This window comes from Mirounga leonina, unplaced genomic scaffold, assembly GCF_011800145.1.
Source record: "Mirounga leonina isolate KUSES-001 unplaced genomic scaffold, KU_Mleo_1.0 Mir_151, whole genome shotgun sequence".
In the NCBI taxonomy this organism is placed as follows: Eukaryota; Metazoa; Chordata; class Mammalia; order Carnivora; family Phocidae; genus Mirounga; species Mirounga leonina.
Window position 1 is genome coordinate 101953493 of NW_023270377.1, and position 23407 is coordinate 101976899.

Sequence of the window (23407 nt, forward strand, 5' to 3'; positions counted from 1 at the left end):
AAAGAAAGAAAGAAAGAAAGAAAGAAAGAAAGAAAGAAAGAAAGAAAAAGAAAAAGAAAAAGAAAAGAACCATTCTTTCCCCCATTGAATTGTCTTAACATCCTTGTTGAAAATCAATTGACTATAAAAGTAAGATTTCATTTCTGGACTTACATTCTATTCCACTGATGTATTGTGTCTATTCTTATATCAGTACCAGACTGTTGTGATTACTATAGCTTTATGGTAAGTTATGAAAGTCCTCCAACCTTGTTCTTTTTCCAGATTGTTTTGACTATTCTGGAAATACAAGGAGGCCCCTTGTATTTCCATATGAATTTTAAGAGAGGCCTGTCAATTCCTACAAAACAGGCAGCTAGCATTTTAAGAGTGAGTGTACCAAATATGTAGATCAACTTGGGAAGTACTGCCATCTTTAACAATATTAGGTAATCTGATCCATGAACATAGGCTGTCTTTCCATTTACTTAGATCTTTAATTTCTTTCAATGATGTTTTATAGTTTTCAGAGTATAAGATTTATACTTTTTTTGTTAACTTTATCCTAAGTATTTTTATTCATTTTATAGCTATTGTGAATGGGATTGTTTTTAGTTTCATTTTTGAACTATTCATTGCAAGTATATAGGAATACAACTGATTTTTGTTTATTGATTTTACATCCTTCAACCCTGCTAAACTCCTTTATCAGTTCTAATAGGATGTTCTATATACAAGATCATGTCATGTGCAAATATGGTTTTACTTCTTTTCCAATCTGGATGCATTTTATTTCTTTTTCTTGCCTAATTGCCCTGGTTAGAACCTCCAGTACAATGTTGAATAGAAGGGTCTTGTTCTTGATCTTGGGGAGAATGCATTCCATCTTTTATCATTAACTATGACATCAGCTGTGGATATCTGGCCTTTATCACATTAAGGAAGTTCCCTTCTATTTCTAGTTTGTTGAGAGTTTTTATCATAAAAAGGTGTTGGATTTTGTCAAATGCTTTTCCTTCAGCTTTTGAGAGGATAATATGGTTTTATCCTTTATTCTATTAATATGGTATATTACATTGATTTTCAGATATTAGATCAACCTTGTATTCCTGATATAAATGCTACTTGGGTCATAGTATATAATCCTTCTGATATAGTCCTGGATTCAGTTTGCTAGCATTTTGTTGATTTTTTATGTATATATTCAGAAAAGACACTGGTCTGTAATTCTCTTGTGATGTCTTCGTATGGCTTTTGTAACACAGTAATAACATGCTCAATGCATTTCATCCTCCTCTTTATTTTGAAACAGTCTCTGAAGAATTTGCATTTGGTAGATATGACAGACTCACCAAATGTGAAGTCATCTGAGCCTGGGCTCTTTTTTGTGGGATGTTTCTTGATTGTTAACTCAACCTCTTCACTTATTACTGATATATTCAGATTGTCTATCTTTTTCTTGAGCCAATCGCAGCAGAGCCTTTCTATAAATGCATAATTTCATCTAAGTTATTTAATTTGTTGGCATATAATTGTTCCTAGTATCCCCTTACATCTTTTTTATTTCTGTAAGGACAGTAGTGATGTCCTCTCTTTCATTTCTGATTTTATTAATCTGAATCTTTACTCTGTTTCTCTTGGTCAGTATCTTTTCAATTTTTGGTCTGTTGATTTTCACTGCTATTTTTCTCTATCATTTATTTCTAATCTAGTCTTTATTTTTTTTCTTCTGCTTGCTTTTGGTTTATTATGTTCTCTTACTAATTTCTTAAGATGGAAGTTTAGGTTATTGATTTAAGATCCTTTTTTTTTTAAAGCTTTTTTTTTTTTTAAAGATTTATTTATTCATTTGAGAGAGCGAGAATGAGAGAGAGAGACAGAGTACCTGAAGGGGGAGGGTTAGAGGGAGAAGCAGGCTCCTCGCCAAGCAGGGAACCCGATGCGGGACTCAATCCAGGGACTCCAGGATCATGACCTGAGCTGAAGGCAGTCGCTTAACCAACTGAGCCACCCAGGCGCCCTTAAGATCCTTCTTTAATTGAAGTATTTAAAGCTATAAATTTCCTTCTGAGCAATGCTTTCACTGCATTCCCTAAATTATGGTATGTTGTTTTATTTTTTGGCATGGAGTATAGTAGGCGCTCAATAAACATTGTTGAACAATGAATGAGTTTTGTTTTTTTTACATTGTGGTAAGTCATGCATAAGATTTACCACTTTTAAATGTACAATGCAGTGGTATTAAGTACATTCACACCATTGTGCAACCATTGCCACCATGGGATGGTGTGTTTTCGTTTTCAACCATCTCAGAATATTTTATTATTTTCTTTGTAATTTCCTCTTTTACTCACTGATGAGTTAGGAGTCTGTTGTTTAGTTTCCCAATTTCTCTCTATTACTGATATCTAACTTCATTCTATTGTGATCAGAAAGAGAATAAACTTTGAATGATTTTCATCCTTTTAAATTTACTGAGTCTTGTTTTATGTCTAACAGATGGTCTATCCTGGAGAATGTTCCACATGCACTTGAGAACCACGTGTATTCTATTGCTACTTGGTGCATGGTTCTATATATGTCTGTCCCTTAATAATTTAAGAATCTGTCTGTACCTAGACCACGTTTAAGAAAAAAATTTTCCATTACCTAAATCTTACATTTTTCATGGTATCCCCTACTTTTTATACTGCTTACATATCCCATATTTACATATTTAAAAAATCAGGTCTTGGGGCGCCTGTGTGGCTCAGTTGGTTGGGTGGCTGCCTTCGGCTCACGTCATGATCCTGGAGTCCCGGGATCGAGCCCCACGTCGGGCTCCCTGCTCAGCAGGGAGTCTGCTTCTCCCTCTGACCCTCTCCCCTCTCATGCTCTCTCTCTCTCATTGTCTCTCTCAAATAAATAAATAAATAAATAAATAAATAAATAAATAAATAAATAAAATCTTAAAAAAAAAATCAGGTCTACCCTTTAAAAAAAAAAAATCTCAGTTCTGGTACCATATTAAGAGTTGGTTTCTGGGGCATCTGGGTGGTTCAGTTGTTAAGCGTCTCCCTTTGGCTCAGGTCATGATCCCAGGCTCCTGGGATTGAGCCCCACATTGGGCTCCCTGCTCAGAGGAAGAAAGCCTGCTTCTCCCTCTACCACTCCCCCTGCTTGTGTTCCCTCTCTCACTGTATCTCTCTCTGTCAAATAAATAAAATCTTAAAAAAAAAAAAAAAAAAGAGTTGGTTTCTAAGAGCAAAACCTGCAAAAAAGGTAAGCCAAAAAGATACTTGCATGAGATATTTTTTAAGAGGTTTCTGAAACATGAAATCCCCAGACTTAGGTGAATAAGAAGAGAGGCAAGCATTTGATATGTCATTTGATAGCATGACAGCTGACATGGCCATCCCAAATTTCTCAAGGGAGCTAGGTTACACCCAGTTGAAAAAAGAAAAAAACCCTATTAAGTACTGGTTAGTCAATGTGAAGACAGAAGGCATAAAAAGACTTGGGGGACAGAAGCAGGGAGAGTTTTTCCTGTTACTGCACAAAGTCAAGCTATTAAGAAGTAGTTTAAAATTCAGCTTTCGTTTCAGCCATTTAGAATAAGCAAGGCAACTTCACATTTGAAACAATACTTTCCAATTCACTAAGTAATTTTACAAATGCTACTTTTATCAACCCATAAAACCTCTCTATATGACTATTACCCTCATACTATTTTACAGAAAAGTTAACAGATTCAGAAGCAAAGTAACTCCCACGTTACCCAGCAAGTATGAAAGAGAATCAGGATTTGAACCTGAGCATCTAACTCCAAATCCGGGACTATTTCCACCAAGTCACAGGTACTCCTCACCAACACACACAGGTCTCTGAGTACTGTAGACATGTATATATAATTTATGAAAAAGATCCACAAAGGAAGGATATATCCACCACACTTAATGTTACCAAAATAAGAGAGCCTGAATTGAGAGAAGCCACTAGAACCTGGCACAGCACGACATACTAAGCAAGTGCTTCATCAAGAACAAATGAAGAGGAAGAACGATATGCATCCCCACAAGTAACTCGAGGAGAGTAATCAGCAATCTTTAGTTCAGAGGGTTTAGTATTTCCCATAGATACTGATGGCAAGCCAAAGCCATGATCATAAAAAGGAAAAAGAGAGAAAGAAAAAAGGGGAATGCATAACCATTGGGGGACACTAGGTAAAGGATAAACAGAAATTCTGTACCATTTTTGCAACTGTTTGTGAATCTATAATTATTCCAAAATGTAAAGAAGAAAAAAAGTGAAAAGATACATGTGATGTGGACAGGCTCTTCGTACTCGGTTCCTAAGTCCACTAAATACCTATTGTGCCAGACAGCACTGCCTTCAACAAGCTCCAGGTTCACTGGGGAAGAAGACGAGTGAGCAATCTTTTCTAACACAGTATATCAAGGTGCTTTCCTGTAAGACTACTTTTCTTTTTTTTTTTTTTTTAAGATTTTATTTATTTATTTGAGAGAGAGAGAATGAGAGAGCACATGAGAGGGGGGGAGGGTCAGAGGGAGAAGCAGGCTCCCAGCTGAGCAGGGAGTCTGATGCGGGACTCGATCCCGGGACTCCAGGATCATGACCTGAGCCGAAGGCAGTCGCTTAACCAACTGAGCCACCCAGGCGCCCAAGACTACTTTTCTGATGACTCCCTAATAAACCGGGAAAAAGGAAAGACTGCACCAATGAAACAAATACAAGGGCACCATTGGGCAGAACTCTGTCTTACTTGTGCGCTGGCATGAAAACACATGCTTTGCTTACTCTCACCCTGCCAATCCCTTGCTTCCATTCCTGGCTCCAGCAAGATTCATACTGAAGACACAGAATCTGATCAACTGGGAAATCCCACATAGTCACAGAGCCTTCAATAATAAGGAGTCCTGTGCTTGCTGAAGATAGAGAACTGATCAGAGGGCTTTAGAGATTCATTTATTCATTGACAAATCAGATGGTATTAGGTTTGGCCTCAAATCTTTCTAATGCAATAAAGTGAAGTAGCAGAGAAAGATAATTTGGAAAATCAGCCAAGCAATGACAAAGACTACTGAAAAGCTTTACATCCGGCTTCCTACCCGCCCCACTGAAACCATATCTCAAGCATACAGACTTTAAGTCTCTACTAAGCTTACACATAAAGTTAGGGAAAATTCTATTTCTCAGATCAATTATAACAGAACACTGCTATTACTAAAATGACATTTTTCCGTTCATATTTTATGGATTTAAGAAAAAAATTCCACAAGAAAAACAAAAAGATATCTGTGCCTTAACCATGTTAGTATATACTGAATCATACCCACAGATGCTCAGTTTCCAAACTGAGTTGTCACTGCCTCTGTATTTTTCCAACACAACTATTCCTACCCATCACTAACACAGCTTCTTTAAAATATCAAACGATGTAACCTTCACTCTAATCCTCCATTTAAACAAAAACATCAGTTGAGAACATGATTTAATACGCAGATAAGAATAAAATTCATAACTATCTAGGGCAATTTGGAAACATCTATCAACAACCTTTAAATGAAAAGGTAGAGGAAGACTGACATTTCACTCTCTAGCCTTGTGTACCTTTTAAGTTTTTTGACCATGTACATATTATCTAGTCAAAGGAATATAAATTTTAAAACATTAAAAAAGTATAGTATTCTTTCTAGTTAAACCGTATTATAGACAATAAATGCCAGAAAGTTGTTTGTAAAGTCAAATTTAATTGCAATCATGAAATCATAGGCATCATCACTTACTGCAAGAATTAAAAACTATACGGTGGCCTGGCTGACTCAGTGGGTAGAGCAAGTGACTCTTGATCTCGGGGTCATAAGTTCAAGCCCTGCGTAGAGCTTCAAAAAAATTGGAAACTATAAAAAGAGCCAGTTATTCAGCAAATTGTCCATCTCTGGTACTCCTCTCTAGAAGGCAGCCTTGGTAACATATAAGGAAGCAAAGCTTATTTCTAAATCTCCTATCCAGCCATGGAATCTTTGCAAAATCAAAAACAAAAAACAAACAAGTAATGAGATGAAGACAAGTGCTTGATTGGTTCTTTTTATCACTGAAGCATAGCCACATGTTAACTGAAAAATGACATATGACGAAACAGTCATATACTTTTACAAAATTATATTTTTAAATGTATTAACTACAGGATTCTCATACTGCAGGCTGGGTTTTGTTAAAACCTCTAAGATGCGGGCGCCTGGGTGGCTCAGTCAGTTAAGCCTCCGACTCTTGATTTCGGCTCAGGTTGTGGTGTTAGGGTCATGGGATCCAGCCCCACGTCGGGCTCCGCACTCAGCACAGTCTCCTTGTCCCTTTCCCTCTGCTCCTCTCCCTGCTTTCTCTTTCTCTCTTTCAAATAAATAAAATCTTAAAAGAAAAAAACAACCTTTAAGATGGATGATTTGGCAATATCTCTCAAAATTTTAAAGGTACATAACTTTCAACCCAAAATGTCAACTTATGGGAATTTATTCATACATGTGCAAAATAAATTATTATAGGATTATTCTTACTAGCATTATTTATAAAAGCAAAAGACTAGAAAAAACTAAATGTTCCTCAACAGAGGGCCAGGTAAATTATGGTATGCCATACAATGGCATACTATTCAGCCATACTCTTCATTAAAAAAAAAAACAATGAGAAGGGGCGCCTGTGTGGTTCAGTCACTTAAGCATCTGACTCTTGATCTCAGCTCAGGTCTAGATCTCAGGGTCATGAGTTCAAGCCCCACATTGGGCTGAACACTGGAAATGGAGCCTACTCAAAAACAAAACAAAACAAAACAAACAAGAAAATCCCACAACGAAGAAGTCTTTTTTTTTTTTTTTTTTAGATTTTTATTTATGGGGCACCTAGGTGGCTGTCGGGTAAACATCTGCCTTTGGCAGATCATGATACCAGAGTCCTGGGATCCAGCCCCACATCGGGCTCCTTGCTCAGCAGGAGCCTGCTTCTCCCTCTCCCTTCCACTCTCTGTACCGCCTGTACTCACTCTCTCTGTCAAATAAATAAATCATTTTTTTTAAAGATTTTATTTATTTGACAGAGAGACTGAGTGAGTGAGACAGAGAGAGAGAGAGAGAGAGAGAGAGAGAGAGCGCGTGCAGGGGGGAGGGGCAGAGGGAGAATCAGACTCCCTACTGAGCAGGGAGCCCGATGCAGGACTCCATCCCAGGACTCTGGGATCATGCATGACCTGAACCAAAGGCGACACTTAACGGACTGAGCCACCCAGGCACCCCAATGAGGAAATCTTCAACGTACTCACACAGAATGATTTTCAAGATACATAAAGCAAAAGGAAGGAAGGAGGGAAGGAGGGAAGCAAGGAAGGAAGCAAGGAAGGAAGGAAAATACAGGGTAGTCTTTAGTAGTCTAAGTATTGTTACTTAGTCCAAACGAATGTTCCTTTGGCAATTTCAGAAACCTCCTCCAAGTTCTAAAAGGCATGAGAGAATGGAAAGCTTTTCCCATCATGTTCACTTTAAAAATGCAGTCACAGACCATAGGAAATCTCCTTGGCATGCCATTCTCTACTAATAGGTAAACCCAATCAGGATCAGGCTAAAATACCATACCTATAAGCCCAAATCAGCTGCACAGAGGGCAATGGGACACTGAGAGCATTTCTTTTTAAAGACCTACCCCCCGCCCCCAGCATGGGATCCCATGTCTGAAGGGTGATATATTAAATGACAAAGACACTTCCTGAATCAAATTTTGTGTGTATAGATACAGCTATATAGTACCTCTGGCTGTACTTACAGAGAAGTTGGGTCCATCTTTATGTATACAGATATATGGCTGTAGATTCAGATTCATACCAGGCCAACTTCTCCGTAAATAGGGCCAGAGGTAGTGAAAGAAAACAGTCCGCATCGTTTCTTCCTACTCTCCCGGGAATAAACCGTTATTCCGACTAAGGGAGTTCAAGCTCTTGAATCTCTTCGTTGGCTGACAATTATCCTGAAAGCATGTCAAATACTGGATTTGCTCTGACCTCGCTGATGTTGTTATGTTGCTTGAAACTAGAAAATAAAAGAATAAAATAATTCCTTTTTTTTGTTTTCACTATTAATAATAAGGAACTGCTACAATAAACAGGGGAAGAATAATCAGTATCTCATATGATGAAAGTGTTTATTTAACAACATACTAAGAAATACCTATTTAAGAGTCAAAACCTAGTGGAAAACAAAACACCAAAGGCCAATCTTCAAACTGGGCCTTCCTTTCACTGACATCTGGATGGTAGATTACAAAATGGACTCCTGAGGGAGGTCTGATCACTCAAGACAAGTAATATTAGACCCTACTGAACACTAAAGAGTGTGATGGGAGGAAATCTGATAATACAGACCCAGAAAGAAAATTCAGATACCTCTTCCCTAGTTAACTTTTAGAATTTCTAGGCAAAAGAATTTTTTAATGATATTTAATATTTTTGTTAGAAGAGTAATATACACTATTGCACAAACTTCAAATAATTTTTTAACTAACAGCATTTGTCAAAAATGCAAATCAAAATGGATCAACAATCTAAATATAAAAGCTAAAACTATAAAACTAAATATATAAAAATCACCCCTAAGGGGCACCTGGGTGGCTCAGTCGTTAAGCATCTGCCTTCGGCTCAAGTCATGATCCCCAGGGTCCTGGGATGGAGCCCCACATCGGGCTCCCTGCTAGGCGGGAAGCCTGCTTCTCCCTCTCCCACTCCCCCTGCTTGTGTTCCCTCTCTCGCTGTGTCTCTCTGTGTCAAATAAATTAATCAAATCTTAAAAAAAAAAAAAAATCATCCCTAAAATGAGTAAAATTCCCAATATAAAACTTATCGTAATCTTAAATAACAAGTTAAAAATTTTCCAGTCATCCATAAAACGAACCCTCCCTACCCTCCTTCATCCTTACCACCCGCCCACCCTGTTTTCTTCCCTTGAAACAGGATACATGGTTTAAATGCATGTAGTTTTAAGTTATTTTCCCAAATGTGAGGATTGATATAGCATCTAGGTCTTTCAAATGCCTTTGGAATTTTTTTTGTATGTGACATAAGATTCTTGGGTAAACTTCAGTTAGGTTACATTTAAAATCATGAAGAACTTCACAAAATACTGATCATTGATTTTTCAAGAATTTTCTGCAATTATCCAAACGTAACCACAAAGATCTATATTCAGCTTTATAATTCAATCAATAAAAGGGAAGGACATCACTTGCATGGTACTACACTGGGCACTAGAGTGATGGGGGTGGGGGGAGACAAGAGAGGGTTGGAAACGGGGAGACAAAGAAATATAATATATACCCGACCCTGAAGGTCCTCACAATCTGTTTTGAAACACAAACCACTTAAAAGTAACTATACAAAATTAAAAGGAAGAAAGGGAACTCACATTTATTAAGTGTCTCCCATATGTCAAGCAGCAAAGCTATAACATACACAAAATATCCATGTATCCTGTTCAAAGAAAGAAAATGGGGGTGGGGGGTGGGGGGAGAAGGGGTAAGGATAAAGGAGGGTAGGCAGTGAAATCAGATACCTAAAGCAAAATACAAATGCCAGGGGCGCCTGGGTGGCTCAGTCGTTAAGCGTCTGCCTTCGGGTCAGGTCGTGATCCCAGGGTCCTGGGATCGAGCCCCGCACAGGGCTCCCTGCTTAGCAGGGAGACTGCTTCTTCCTCTCCCACTCCCCCTGCTTGTATTCCCTCTCTCGCTGTCTCTCTCTCTGTCAAATAAATAAATAAAATCTTTAAATATATATATATATATAAATGCCAGTGAGTGACACAGAAAATAAGTAATTAAAACATTTATATCAGTCTTCAACAAATGGTGCTGGGACAACTGTATATCCACATGCAAACAAGGAAGTTGGATCCCTACCTCACACCATGTAAAAAAAAATTAACTCAAATGAATCAACAATCTAAATGTAAGAGCTAAAACTATAAAACATAAGAAGAAAACATAGGAGTAAGTCTTCATGACCTCAGATTGGTAATGGATTCTTAGCTATGACACCAAAAGCATAAGCAGCAGAAGTAACAAACAGATTGGGGAGCCTGGGTGGTTCAGTCATTAAGTGTCTGCCTTTGGCTCAGGCCATGATCCCGGGGTCCTGGGATCGAGTCCCACATCGGGCTCCCCGCTCCACCAGAAGCCTGCTTCTCCCTCTCCCGCTCCCCCTGCTTGTGTTTCCTCCCTCGCTGTGTCTCTCTCTGTCAAATAAGTAAAATCTTAAAAAAAAAAAAAAAAAGAAACAGATTAATTGGACTTCATCAAAATTAACAACTTTTGTGCATCAAAGAACATGATCAAGAAAATGTAAAGACAACCTACAGAATGAATGGGAGAAAATACTTGCACATCACATATCTGGTAAGAGTTTAATATCCAGAATATATAAGAACCCCTAAAACTAACTCGACAACAAAAAGACAAGCAATGCAATCTAATATTGAGCAAAGGACTTGAATAGATATTTACCCAAAACAGGTAACACCTTAATCATCATGGAAAAACAAATCAAAACCACAGTGAGATACTGTTTCAAAATATTAGAATGGCTATAACTTTAAAAATAAAATAACTGAAAACAGCAAGTGTTTGCAAAGATATGGAGAAACTGAAACCATTGTACACACTGCCACTGGGGGGCAAATGGTACAGCCACCCTGGGAAAGTTAAATGAGTCCACAAAAAGCTAAACAAAGAATTACCACACAACCCAGTTAATTCTAGTCCTAGGTATATACCCAAAAGAATTGAGAACAGAGACTCAAACGGAAATTTGTAAACCAATATACACTGCAGCATTATTCACAATAGTCAAAAAGTGGAAACAACCCAAGTTCTATCAACAAATGAGAGGATAAACAAAATGTAGTATATACATACAATGAAATATTACTCACCAATTAAAAAAGAATAACATTCTGATAATCCTACAACATGAACGAATCTTGAACACATTATGCTAAATGAATAAATCATAGAAGGACAGATATTATATGATTACACTTACATGAAATACCTAGAATAGGCAATTTGTAGTGACTGAAAATAGATTATAAATTACCAGGGACTGAGGGAGAGGGAGGAAGGAGATTTAAGGCTTAATGGTTACAGTGTTTCTGTTTGGAGTGATGGAAAAGATTTGGAAGCTGACTCTGATGATGGTTGCACAATAGTGTGAATGTAAGTAATGCCCTGACTGGTATTCCTAAAAAATGGTTAAAATGGCCTATTTTATGTTATATATATTTTAACCACAATAAAAAATAAATTAAAAAGAAAAAAAGGTTTATATCATGACTTCAGTGACCTGGATTTCCAAGGGTAGATTTCAAATCAGGGACTCAAATCTAAAAAACTGTAAGTCACCTGATCTAACCTTCACGGAAACCCTCCTGGGAAGCTTAGAGCTCTACAACCTTCTTGACTAGTAAGGAGGCATCTCTAGATGCCACCAGATGCTGGGAGCAGACTTTCTCCCAAGACAGCCCATTGACCTTTCACGAACGAGGAATAACAGAATTCTGGAAAAACAGAATTAAATGGAAAGGAAGCTGAAGAATCTGAGAGCCAAACTCTGCAGCTGTATGACTGTGGACAAATAATTCAACTTTCCAAAACCTCAGCTTCCTCTCATTGTAAAATGAAAATGGCATCTGCCTTTAAATGTTGCTCTAAGGGGCGCCTGGGTGGCTCAGTCGTTAAGCGTCTGCCTTCGGCTCAGGTCATGATCCCAGCGTCCTGGGATCGAGCCCCACGTCGGGCTCCCCGCTCGGCAGGAAGCCTGCTTCTCCCTCTCCCACTCCCCCCTGCTTGTGTTCCCTCTCTCGCTGTATCTCTGTCAAATAAATAAAATCTTTAAAAAAAAAAAAATAAATGTTGCTCTAAGAGCTGGCAAAAGCACACTTATAAAAAGTTGGGTGTTCAATCCATGGTGACTGTTGCCATTGTGACACTGGGTCTACTGACCACCCTTGGGCCAACCAAAGGCTGAGCAGGATATGGTTTGAGTCTGGAGAGCTCTATGACTCTCAGAACTGAAATAAAACAGTCACCAGCAACCACGAGAAGACTTCAGAGAAGGAGCTGTTTTTATGCAGTTCAACTACTGTTAGAAAGACTGGCTAATTGTTCCTAGAATGAACCCGGCTACTCTACATCAGGAAGGGCACTGCTACACAATTCATTCGCTCTGTACAACAGGCCTCTGTTAGCATATCTGAGCAACTGTTCATAACAAAGTCGGCCTCTACCCACAGGAAAGACACACTATGGGAAGAAACTAAGCAGAAAATGAGCTAGAAGGTAGTCCCGAGGCAGCTCTCAAACTCTGGCTTCAGAATCACTCGGGAAAGCTGTTTAAAAAGCAGATGCCTCACCCGCACCACCAGACATTCTGATTACTAAATACTTCAAGCAGGGTCCTTGAGCACAAAAAGCTCTTGGAGGTAGGAGATGAAAATGTAATAAGATTACATTCTGATGTTGACAAATAAGACTATTCTGTCCAACAAAGCAAAGGGAGCATTTCCTCCGCATCTACCTGGAAATGCAATAGCTTTAGCAATGCGGGGCAAGAGTGAAAACTAAGGAAGCAAGATCACCCACGTGTAATGCCCAATACAAATTGCATACAGTTGGTTCATATAAAAGTTCATCATTACTGCTTATTCTTTTTTAAAATAAATGAAAAATAAAAATAATGTGCCATTCCACATCTCTCACAGTAACAAAAAATATATTCCCAAAAGTTGGTAATATTTTTATGGAACTGATAACATTCTTAGGGTGCTGGGAAAATTATTAACTGGTACAACTTTTTGGTCAGCAATCAGACAATGTGTATCAAAAATCACCCAATACTCACTTCTTTGAATTTATCCTAAAGCAACAACACAAAAGAAGCAAACTATATGCAAAAAGATAGTCACCGTGTTGTAGTATACATAATTTAAAAAAAAAAAGTGGCACCTGGCTGGCTGTCAGAAGAGCATGAGACTCTTGATCTTGGGGTCATAAGTTCGAGCCCCACGCTGGGTGTAGAGATTACTTAAATAAATAAGTAAACTTAAAAAAAAAAAACATACTTACATGTCAAGGATCCCAGTTTCCCAAAATTTGCCATATCATCTCAAATATGACAAAGCTATTAAAAAACTTCAATGATAACATAGTCTGTCATTACATGGAAAATAGTCACAAAACATGCAAGACCTAGTATTACTTCCTGAAAAGTACAAACATATGGGCAGCTTCAAAGGTGATACATTAAGAAATAATAGCTTGTGTTAGGATGGTTTGATGTGGCTTTTCCCTCTCTGGTCTCTCAAGTTTCTGTTATTGCTTTGTTATTATAATAAGACTATAAATAAATTTAACTGATTCTGCTTGGAAAGTTAACTGGAAACACTTACAGAGACAGGTGGAAAGTGGATTCAGCTATCCTGAACAAACGTAAACTCACCCAAATGTACCATGGTAACAGTCCCAAGGCCAGTTTTGGATTTTTTTCACAAAAAGATCAATCTTGGGCGCCTGGGTGGCTCAGTTGGTTAAGCGACTGCCTTCGGCTCAGGTCATGATCCTGGAGTCCCGGGATCGAGTCCCGCATCAGACTCCCTGCTCGGCAGGGAGTCTGCTTCTCCCTCTGACCCTCCACCCTCTCATGCTCTCTGTCTCTCATTCTCTCTCTCTCAAATAAATAAATAAAATCTTTAAATAAAAAAAAAAAGATCAATCTTCCCAGATACACGTTAACTATGAAACTTTGAATTTACACTTTTTTAAAAGCAAGTAGAAACACACTAAAAGATAGGAGGAAATCTGGTTTGGCAGCTATTCACAAGGCAAAAAGATCATAAGATTTCCTGAACCATAACTTCAATAATCCAACAAAATTATGAAGCTAAGAGCCAGCTGACAGGAAAAGAACATTTAAGTTGAGAAATAGAAGGCCCGGCTCTCCTCCGGGCTCTATCTCAGACTGGGATTTAACTTGCAAGTCTTAGTTTCTCATTTGTAAACTGATAGGATAATGATGTTATCTTCCCTATCTACCTCACAGGAGTCTGAAGGGAGCAAAGAAGATTACAAATGTAAAAGTGCTTTCAAAATCGAGCCCTTAAATCTGGCTATTATTTATTATTAAGAAGACACTCATCTATGTGTAGCTACCAAAAAGGAGAACAGTTGTTTAGAAGGATACATTTCAAAGTGATAAGTGGATGGATATGCCTCCCAGGGGGGCCTGAGATCTGGGGCCAAGCCCTTCCCTTTATCTGCATTGTTTCAATCTTTTTTTTTTTTTTTTTAGATCTTATTTATTTATTTGACAGAGGAGCACAAGCTGGGGGAAATGGCAGCGGGAGAGGTTGAAGCAGGCTCCCCACTGAGCCACCCAGGTGCCCCTGCAATGTTTCAATCTTTCAGGAGAATCTATTCATCTATTACTTGGTAATTTTTTTTAATTTGTAAAAGCAAATGCAATCACTAACAAAATTAACAGAGTGCAGGGTTCTCAAACTTTAGGGTTTTGGGGTTTTTTTCAAGAACCACCTGAGGACTGCTAAAACTGAGGCTGTCCAGGTCTCACAGACTTAATTGACCAAAATCTCTGGGTGGACAGGAATAAATAAGGTCAGACCATTTGTATTTTAACAAACTCAAGTGATTCTTTGACTTGATTATTGCTTCTTACACTATGTTGTTATTAATATTAACTCCTATCACAAATACATAGTAGGAATACCACGTATACCCACTTACTATATGTCAGTCACCACTCTCAGCACTTGACGAATATTATCTCATTTAATCCTTACAACCCTGTAAGTAGGTACTACTGTTAACACTGCCCTCCCCTTGCCCTTGTTTTATAGATGAAATTATTAAATAGGAAGAGATGATTTAACAGGCCCATGGCCCAAAGTCACAGGGTTAGTAAGTGGCAGAGCCAGAATGTACAACAAAGTTTGAAAACTCTTGATACAGTTTCTTAACCTAAGACAACAGCTGTATACTCTGGTCAGGTCACAGCAAATTCTGTTTCATTTCAGACATTGCATTTGCCTAAAGAAAGCAGCATGGGGAAATCTGATTAAACCATGAGGGGAGGGAGCACCTGGCTGGCTCAGATGGTAGAGCATGGGACTTTTGACCTAGGGGTTATAAGTTTGAGCCCCATGTTGGGTGTAGGAATTACTTTAAAAAAATAAAATCTTGGGGCGACTAGGTGGCAGAGTCGATTAAGCATCTAACTCTTGGTTTCAGCTCAGGTCTTGATCTCAGGGTCGTGAGATGGAGCCCCACAGACTTTGCACTCAGCACGGAATTGGCTTGAGAGTCTCTCTCCCTCTGCCCCTCCCCCCTGCAAGTCCAAGCTTGCGCACTTTTGCTGGCTCTCTCTCTAAAATAAATAAATAAATCTTTTTTAAAAAATAAAATAAAATCTTTTTAAAAATAAAAAAAAAAAAAACCATGAGGGGATAAAGCTAGCCTGTTTACATACTTCCAGCATAACTGGCCTCACTTTGTAACATTCTGGCCCTCTATTAGACTGAGCCCTGGAAGTGTGGGGAACATACAGTCTTTTCAACAGTACCCTCATGGTACTGGTATCTAACTAAAGAAAGGGTTTAATAAATTAATTCATCAATAAATCTACAGAAGGCTTAATGACTGTCCTAGGAAATGAAAGCTATTATGTGGAGAAGAAACAGACTTAACTCATGTTGCTTCAAGGAGTATAACCAAGAACAGGTAACAGGGGAGTGGCAGATTTTGACACAGTCTAAACTAGCTTTCTAGCAACCAAGACCTGTCCAGTAACAGAGAAGCACATCTGCAGAGTGAGGCTGATGATCAGAACAGAGTAGACAAAACGTAGGAAAGTGGTCTATGGAGCCTCTAAGAGCTCTTCCAAAGTTCAAAGTCTTCTATTCTAAGTTATGATACATTTGTTCATTCTTTCACATCTCACACATCTACCGTGACTAGTTACACAAGTTCCTAGTTACACAAGTCCTGGTAGTAAGTACAGAGGATACCATCGTGTCATACAAACCCCCAGAGCCCTCAAGGATCTGGAGAAGAATAAAAGCACAGGCGTCAATCTTCCAGGGAGGAAGGTAATGGATACAACAGGAATCAGCAAGGAATGAGGAGATTTCCAGGCAGGAAACAAGAGGGAAGTCAACACAGGCATTATGAAAGAAAGGCCGTCATTTGAGCCATATCTTTAGGAATCCACGTGGGGAGGTGGGTTGGGGCTGCCATAAGAATCTGGGGAAGAGGGGCGCCTGGGTGGCTCAGATGGTTAAGCGTCTGCCTTCAGCTCAGGTCATGATCCCAGGGTCCTGGGATCGAACCCCACATCGGGCTCCTGGCTCAGCCGGGAGTCTGCTTCTCCCTCTCCCTCTGCCTCTCCCACTGCTCATGCTCTCTCTCTCTCTCTGTATCTCTGTGTCTCAAATGAATAAATAAAATCTTTAAAAAAAAAAAAAGAATCTGGGGAAGAAAAGCCTGCAGTATGGCAGTACTGGTCTGAGCATAAAGGAGGCAGGCAAGCCCTGGGGTGATGAAGACCCACCAGAAATAAACACTAAACTCTGGGGCTTAAAAGGAGAAGGCCTTTGGAGGTCATTTAGTCAAACACACACATGTTATGGAGGTTGCCCTGCTTGCCCTGGGTAAAGAAAGGTTCGTTTACTTTCTTAAATTACATTTTACAAGCCAAAAACTCTATCATCAACGACTGGTCCTTCGCTTAGTTTTGCATCTTTTTTTTTTTTTTAAGACTAATAGATCCTTCTCTTATTTTCTAGGAAAACTTTTATATGATTCCATTTTTCTTGCAGTTTTCAAAACTGGCAGTTTTAATAACTCAGCTCTTAGCCTAATATTATAATCACTTAAGTGGTTATAATATTTACCAATAATACTAAATTAAAAGTATTATAATCTAAAAATGATGATTTTACAAATAGAAGACTGTTAAGAAATGCAGTCTCAAAAATAAATTTAGGTCTCAGATCCAAGAAACTATCTCTTACTCAACTTATAAACTGTGAAACTGAGCCACCCAAGAAAATAGAATTAACTACTAAAGCAAAAACAAACTAAATCCAAAACCAATGGACAAAACATAATACATATGAACAATAAACTTAATGTTCTTTGGCCAATCATTTCTCAGCGTCCCTGTCAAACTATTTTAAGGATCTGAAATCTTGCTCTATAAAAAGTAAGTTCCCATCAACCTAACTACACTTCAAGAGATTCTACCGCAGTGGTTACTGAAGCATAAACACCAAGCTTCAGTTTTTTCCTTCCTTTTAGTACAAAAAATGCTTACCTCTTTTAGATAAAGCTGAGTGTGTGGCCCAAATCCTGACATACCAGGAGATCTAGGTTTTCAATTCCAACAGTAATTTAAGGTGTCAGGTTAGCAAAGGCCTTTTCTGTATTTACCACTTAGCTTAGATTGTAACATGGAGATATAATATTTGACACCCCCACCACCAACGGTCACTTCAAAGGATTTCTAACTTTGGTAAACCTTAGTTGGGGGAATATAAAGTTAGGGCTGAAAAATCAGTAAAAAAAAAAAACAAAAAAAAACGAAACTTTAAAAAATCTGAAATAGTGCTGCTGCATGTTAGCTGACAAACTATGAATTGCAGAAACAGATTTGAGTAACAATTGCTAAGAAAGGTGCAGTTACACGATTTTACCAAAATGAATAAGCAAACAGCTCACGAAAATTTAAATCTTTCTTGGCAAATGGAGAAGATAAATAATATTCACTAACTCTGGGACATTGTGGTTTTTTGTTTTTATCTATAAGGTCTCTGCATCAATGTTACTATTCTCTCACTCCCTTTATGAGCAAAAGGAGCCCACTGTCCAGGATCCCTCATACCAAAGCTCAGTAAATATCACAAATAATAATAGTAATAAAAGCAACAATCTCTAAAGCTAGAATTCATACGGGACTGTGGCACCAGAATAGGATGCAAGGCACATGGCAGCATGCAACTATTTCTCCCTTCTGACTCTTCTGCATCACTGCCTCCCAAAGGACTATAGAATCCGAAGCTCTCACTGCCACATCTACAAATTAAAGTATCATGATTAAAGAACTCACGGGTTCTACGAACGGTCAGTATCGAATGAACGAACACCACAACAAATAAATTCATCCGGATGCAACAAAACATGCTTCAAAAGGCTCCACCTAATTTTTTTTAATCTTAGAAATAAACACAACTATTTTAATAACATTATGTAATAAGTTAGACTCTGGAAAACCCCATACTCATCCGAGCGGCTCGGAAAATGGAAAGCAAAATTCGATTAGCTCCATTGTACCCAACCAGGCTAACGTGCAAGATCACACTCTCATCTTCGTCAGAGCGGTTCTGCCAATACCAAAGAACAACAAAGGCAAGTTGAGCAGGCTGCACAAGGCTTAACTCAGCACTTGTCCGCTTTCCCAGCTTTGGAAAGAAGCTCTCAGCGGGCCCCAGGGACCAAGGGACCCTCTGCATCCCGCCCGGCCCCCAGCTCGGCTCGGCGCCGCTCGCTCAGCTTTTGTCTGGCCCGGCTGGGAGCCCCGGCCGCCCGCCTCCCCGGCACCCCTTCCCTCTGGATCTTTCTCCACACCCATCACTCGCCGATGACTAGTTGTTGTGGGTTTCTCTCCCTCGCCCCCTCCCCTCGCAATCCCGGGCTCTTTTCAAACGCGACTGGGCTGTTCGCTGGCTTCTCCCACTGGGCCGGGAGGACTCGGGTCAGGAAGGGGGCTCGGGGTGCGGTCTGGGAGAGGAAAAGAGAGAGGGGCACACAAAGCCCGGCTGACCCCACAGCCGCCCCCTCCTCCCTTTGCAAAGCAGCCTGGGATCAGCGACCTCCCGGGTGGATAAACAACCCTCCCATCCCGCTCCCCGCTCGGCTCCCACCTAAGGGCCGCCCCCTCCCCCCAAAGTGCACCCAAGAGCCGATGACAGCGCTGGACATCGCCCCCACCCAGACCCAGCGCCCGCCACCGCAGGGGAGGGGGCAAAGGCCTCGGAGGGCTGGATCTAAATCTCCTCGCCCTGACCGGGTACTTACAGTCGTATTATTCGCTACTGTTGCCGCTGCAGACCAGACGGCCGCCGCCTTCTCCTCCACCCCAATGAGGTTAAGCGCTTGGTGCGGGGATTAAAAAAAAAAAAAAAAAAAAAAAATAAGAAGCCGAGAGCGCCTGCGCAGTACAGTCTCCCTTTTACCGCCACGGACCCGGCTCGACCATAGAGAGGGCAAACCGAGACCAGAGAGGCGGCTGCTCTCTATGGTAACGCCCCGCGCAGGCGCCGGCCTGGCTGCTCTGGGCTACCGGACCTGCAAATCCCAGGAGTTTTTGCCCCCTCCGAGAACGTTAATTGACCCCGATGGGGACCCGTAGGGTAAAGGTTCTTTAAGGGAAGGGTGGCAGGGTTCTGTTGGGGTCCCTGGGAAGTTGCGGCAAAACTCAGGCTAGGCTACGAGGGTGGATGTAAGGGCCCGCGGCGACAGAGCACCACAATGCAGGCAGTGCAGTGAATAGAGCTGAGGGGGAGTTAGGAAAGCCTGGATAAAAGTCGTCCGGCCGGGACTTCCTGTGGTTGGGGTCTAATACCTGAAGGAAACGGACTTTCACTTCTGGGTTACGCGCGTCCCGCCCCCACCATCGGGCGACTAGGATGAAGGAAATTGTGCCCTGCGACTTTCCGTACCCGGGCTTGCGTCCGTTCTCTCTTCCCTCTCAATTAGGCGCCGACACTTGAGCCGGAAGCACAACTTTTTAACGGTTCTTTGCTCTTCTTGGAGCGCAGTCGGCCCCGTTGAGGCCTCGGAGACTCTTGAGACGGCCAGTCACAACCCCTTTCTTACTTGAGCGCCTCCGCAAATAACGCTGCTTCTGTCTTCCCTCTCGCATTACTTTCGGATGACACGTGAGAACGTGTTTCGGAGGGTAGAAAGCTGTGCAAATTATTGGGCTGCCTTTAAGGATCCCCAAGGACCCGCAGTTTTGCCGCGTCAAACCCCTATGTTCGCAGGTAATTTGACACTGAGAGCTTTTGTGTGAAATTACACACTGCGTCGACGAAATCACTCTTCGGGAGTGTGAGTTGACTTCCCTCCATCTCGATGCCCAACGCATTGAGTTTTCACTGGGAGCTCTTGAATGCCGAGCTCCGTGGTGGTGGAGTGAGTGTGTTTGTGTTAGAAGAGGGGTGCGGGAGGATGGTGAGATAATGCCCCCGATACTCAGGAGCTTAGATGTTACGGTCGGAGAGACGAAGGTAAAACAGTGAAGCCATGTGTTTGCTCCTCTCTGCAGTGCAGGACAGGCCAAGGACTCTAGTTTGAAGGTGTAGGCGTGTCATGGAGGATGTGACTTCTGGTTGGATCTAGAAAAGGTAAACCTGTCTTCGGGGCGAAAGCACAGACAACCTTTTGAAAATGGGTGGGTGATGATGAAGGCATTCCAGAGAAGAAACTCCTTGGGGCAAAGGCTGAAAAGGAAGTGTTTTGCTGGGAGTACAATGTAGAGAGCAGTAACTTGAAAAAGGGATGGGGGGTGTGGAATACGGGGGAAGAGTGGAAAGTAAGGTTTGAAAACTAGGATGCGGGATTTGTTTTTTAACTTTATGGTAACATACACATAACACAAAATTTGCCACTTTAACCACTCTTAACTACATAGGTCAGTAGAGTTAAGTACATTTACATTGCTGGGCAACCATCTCCAGAACTCTTTTCCATCTTTTTTTTTTTTTTTTAAGATTTTATTTATTAATTTGTCAGAGAGAGAGAGATCGAGCACAAGCAGGGGGAGCAGAAGAAGCAGGCTCCTGGCTGAGCAGGGAACCCGATGTGGGGCTCAATCCCAGGACCCTGGGACCACGACCCTAGCTGAAGGCAGACATTTAACCTACTGAGTCACCCAGGTGTCCCCTCTTTTCATCTTCTAAAACAGCAATTCTATAACTATTAAACAACTCCTCATTCCCCACTCCCCAAGTCCTGGCAACCACCATTTTACTTACGTCACTGAATTTGACAACTCAGATATCTCATACAAGTAGAATCATAACAGTGTTTGTCTCTTTGTGACGGGCTTATATCATTCAGCATAAGGTCCTGGAGGTTCTTCAGTGTTGTAGCATGTGTCAGAATTTCCTTCCTTTTTAAGGCTGAATTATATTCCATTGTGTTTGTATACCAGAATAGATACTTGGGTTAATTACACCTTTTGACTAGGGTGAATAATGCTGCTATGAACATGGGTGTACAGATATCTCTGAGACTCTGCTTTCAGTAGGATGGGGAAGACTTAGAAACCAAGTAGAGAAAGCCGCATTGTTTCAGGTTCTGGACTGGGGATAGTAATATGGTAAAAGAACTGTTTTAGGAAGTGACCCTGGCAGTAGAAGCTCAATACATACTCCATTTTTACAGAGAATTTATGGAGGCTTTAAAATATCCCAGGCATTGTACTACTGTTTTATGTAAAGTATTGATATGTCATTGAATCCATCAAAATAAACATGAGCCAATTGTTATTCACCACAGTTACCAGTGAGAAAATCAATGTTCTGGGTTACTGATGGGCTGCGGGAAGACTCACCAACCACACATACACACAAATGATTAGGAAACAAAACTCCCATGTGATCTGGACGTGCATGGGCACTGACTACTCACTAATTTGGACAAGGATATTGAAAGAAAACAATTCAGATGTCAAGAGTGAGTCTTCGGGGACACCTGGGTGGCTCAGTCAGTTAAGCGTCTGCCTTTGGCTCAGGTCATGATCCCAAGGTGCTGGGATCAAGCCCCTGTGTTGGGCTCCCTGCTCAGCAGAGTGTCTGCTTCTGCCCCTCTGCCTCCCCTGCTTGTGCTCTCTCTCTCTCTCGTTCAAATAAATAAATAAAATCTTAAAAAAAAAAAAAAAAAGTGAGTCTTCCCAGGAGAAAGAATAGGCTGACATTGAGAACTTTCACAGTCAAATTACTAGTATTATAAGGGCTTAACACAGCAAAACTGCACCGTCTGAGGTCCTTAAAAGAACTCTGAGGTTTGATTCCAAGTTGGTTCATTGCTCTCAAATAAATAAAATCTTAAAATAAAATAGGGGCGCCTGGGTGGCTCAGTCGTTAAGAGTCTGCCTTCAGCTCAGATCATGATCCCAGGGTCCTGGGATCGAGCCCTACGTCGGGCTTCCTGCTCCGCGGGAAGCCTGCTTCTCCCTCTCCCACTCCCCCTGCTTGTGTTCCCTCTCTTGCTGTGTCTCTCTCTGTCAAATAAATAAAATCTTAAAAATAAAAAATAAAAATAAAATAAAAGGCCAGGTAAGTATATTTTTGTATGTACTAGAGAAAATAAAACACATCATTTCCTACTCAACATTTCATCTTTCATTTTACATTCTCAAAAACCTTATGGGATCATTCAAAGCAATGATCCATTTGGCAGGGGAGGAAATAAATGGCCAGAAAGGAAAATTTTTTTGCCCAATGTCACATGGCTTATTGGTACCAAGGCTGCAATTGAAAACTGAACCTCTAGAATTCCACTCTCTGCTTTGGTCTCCTTTACAAAGATAGATATCATAGTCTTGAGTGAGTGGACAGTGTTTCTATTCAGTCAGTCTCATCTTCCTCAGGGATGCATACCCAAATGCTTATGAAGCTAGCACCAGTAAACAGTGAAGCAGAGAATATAAGTGCATTTTAAGTAGCATTCATACGCTTAGAAACATTGTGTACCAACTATGTGCCAAACACTTGGGGGGGGTGGGGAATCCATGTTCTCATAGGAGATAGAAAATAAAATGGTAAATGAAATATAAACTGTGTCAGGTAGGATAAATGTTACAGGGAAAAAATGAAGCAGTGAGGGAGAAATAAGGAGTGCTGAGGACAGGGAAAGAAGTTTCTTTTTAAATAGGACTGGTGGGGCGGGGGCCCTCTGAGAAACATACGTTAAGTACACATCTGAAGGAGGTGAGGGAGCAAGAAATGTCCTTGGGAGAAGAACCTTCCAGGTAGAAAGAATGGCAAGTGCAGAAACCATTCTGAGGGAAGAGGATGTCTACACTACATTCTAAGCACAGAAAGGAGGCCAGAGTGACAGAAGCAGAGTGTGGCAGGCAGAAAGTAGGAAATGAGGTCAGAGGTAACAGGATGCCAAATTATGTGGGGATTTACAGGGCATTGTAAGAATGTTGGCTTTTACTGAGAGGGGAAGCCATTGGAAGGTTTTGAGCAGAGAAATAAAATGATTTGACTTCTATCTTTAAAGAATCACTTTAGCTTCTGTTTTGAGAATAGACTGTTGG

The 23407-nt window shown here is 40.6% G+C and overlaps 1 protein-coding gene and 1 long non-coding RNA gene across 13 annotated transcripts in view; one reads left to right on the plus strand and one right to left on the minus strand.

Annotated features, from left to right (window-relative positions):
• The window catches only part of CLASP1 (cytoplasmic linker associated protein 1), a 263183-nt gene extending 243932 nt beyond the window's left edge, over positions 1-19251 (minus strand). For all 10 annotated transcript variants that reach the window (XM_035008218.1, XM_035008217.1, XM_035008211.1 and 7 more), the window contains exon 1: positions 19153-19251. The gene's annotated coding sequence lies outside the window, so the exon portion shown is untranslated. The remainder of the gene's footprint in view (positions 1-19152) is intronic.
• Positions 19252-19303: 52 nt separating this feature from the next.
• The window catches only part of LOC118012558, a 43896-nt gene continuing 39792 nt past the window's right edge, over positions 19304-23407 (plus strand). For all 3 annotated transcript variants that reach the window (XR_004679751.1, XR_004679750.1, XR_004679752.1), the window contains exons 1-2: positions 19304-20120; positions 20405-20483. This is a non-coding gene — a long non-coding RNA (uncharacterized LOC118012558). The remainder of the gene's footprint in view (positions 20121-20404; positions 20484-23407) is intronic.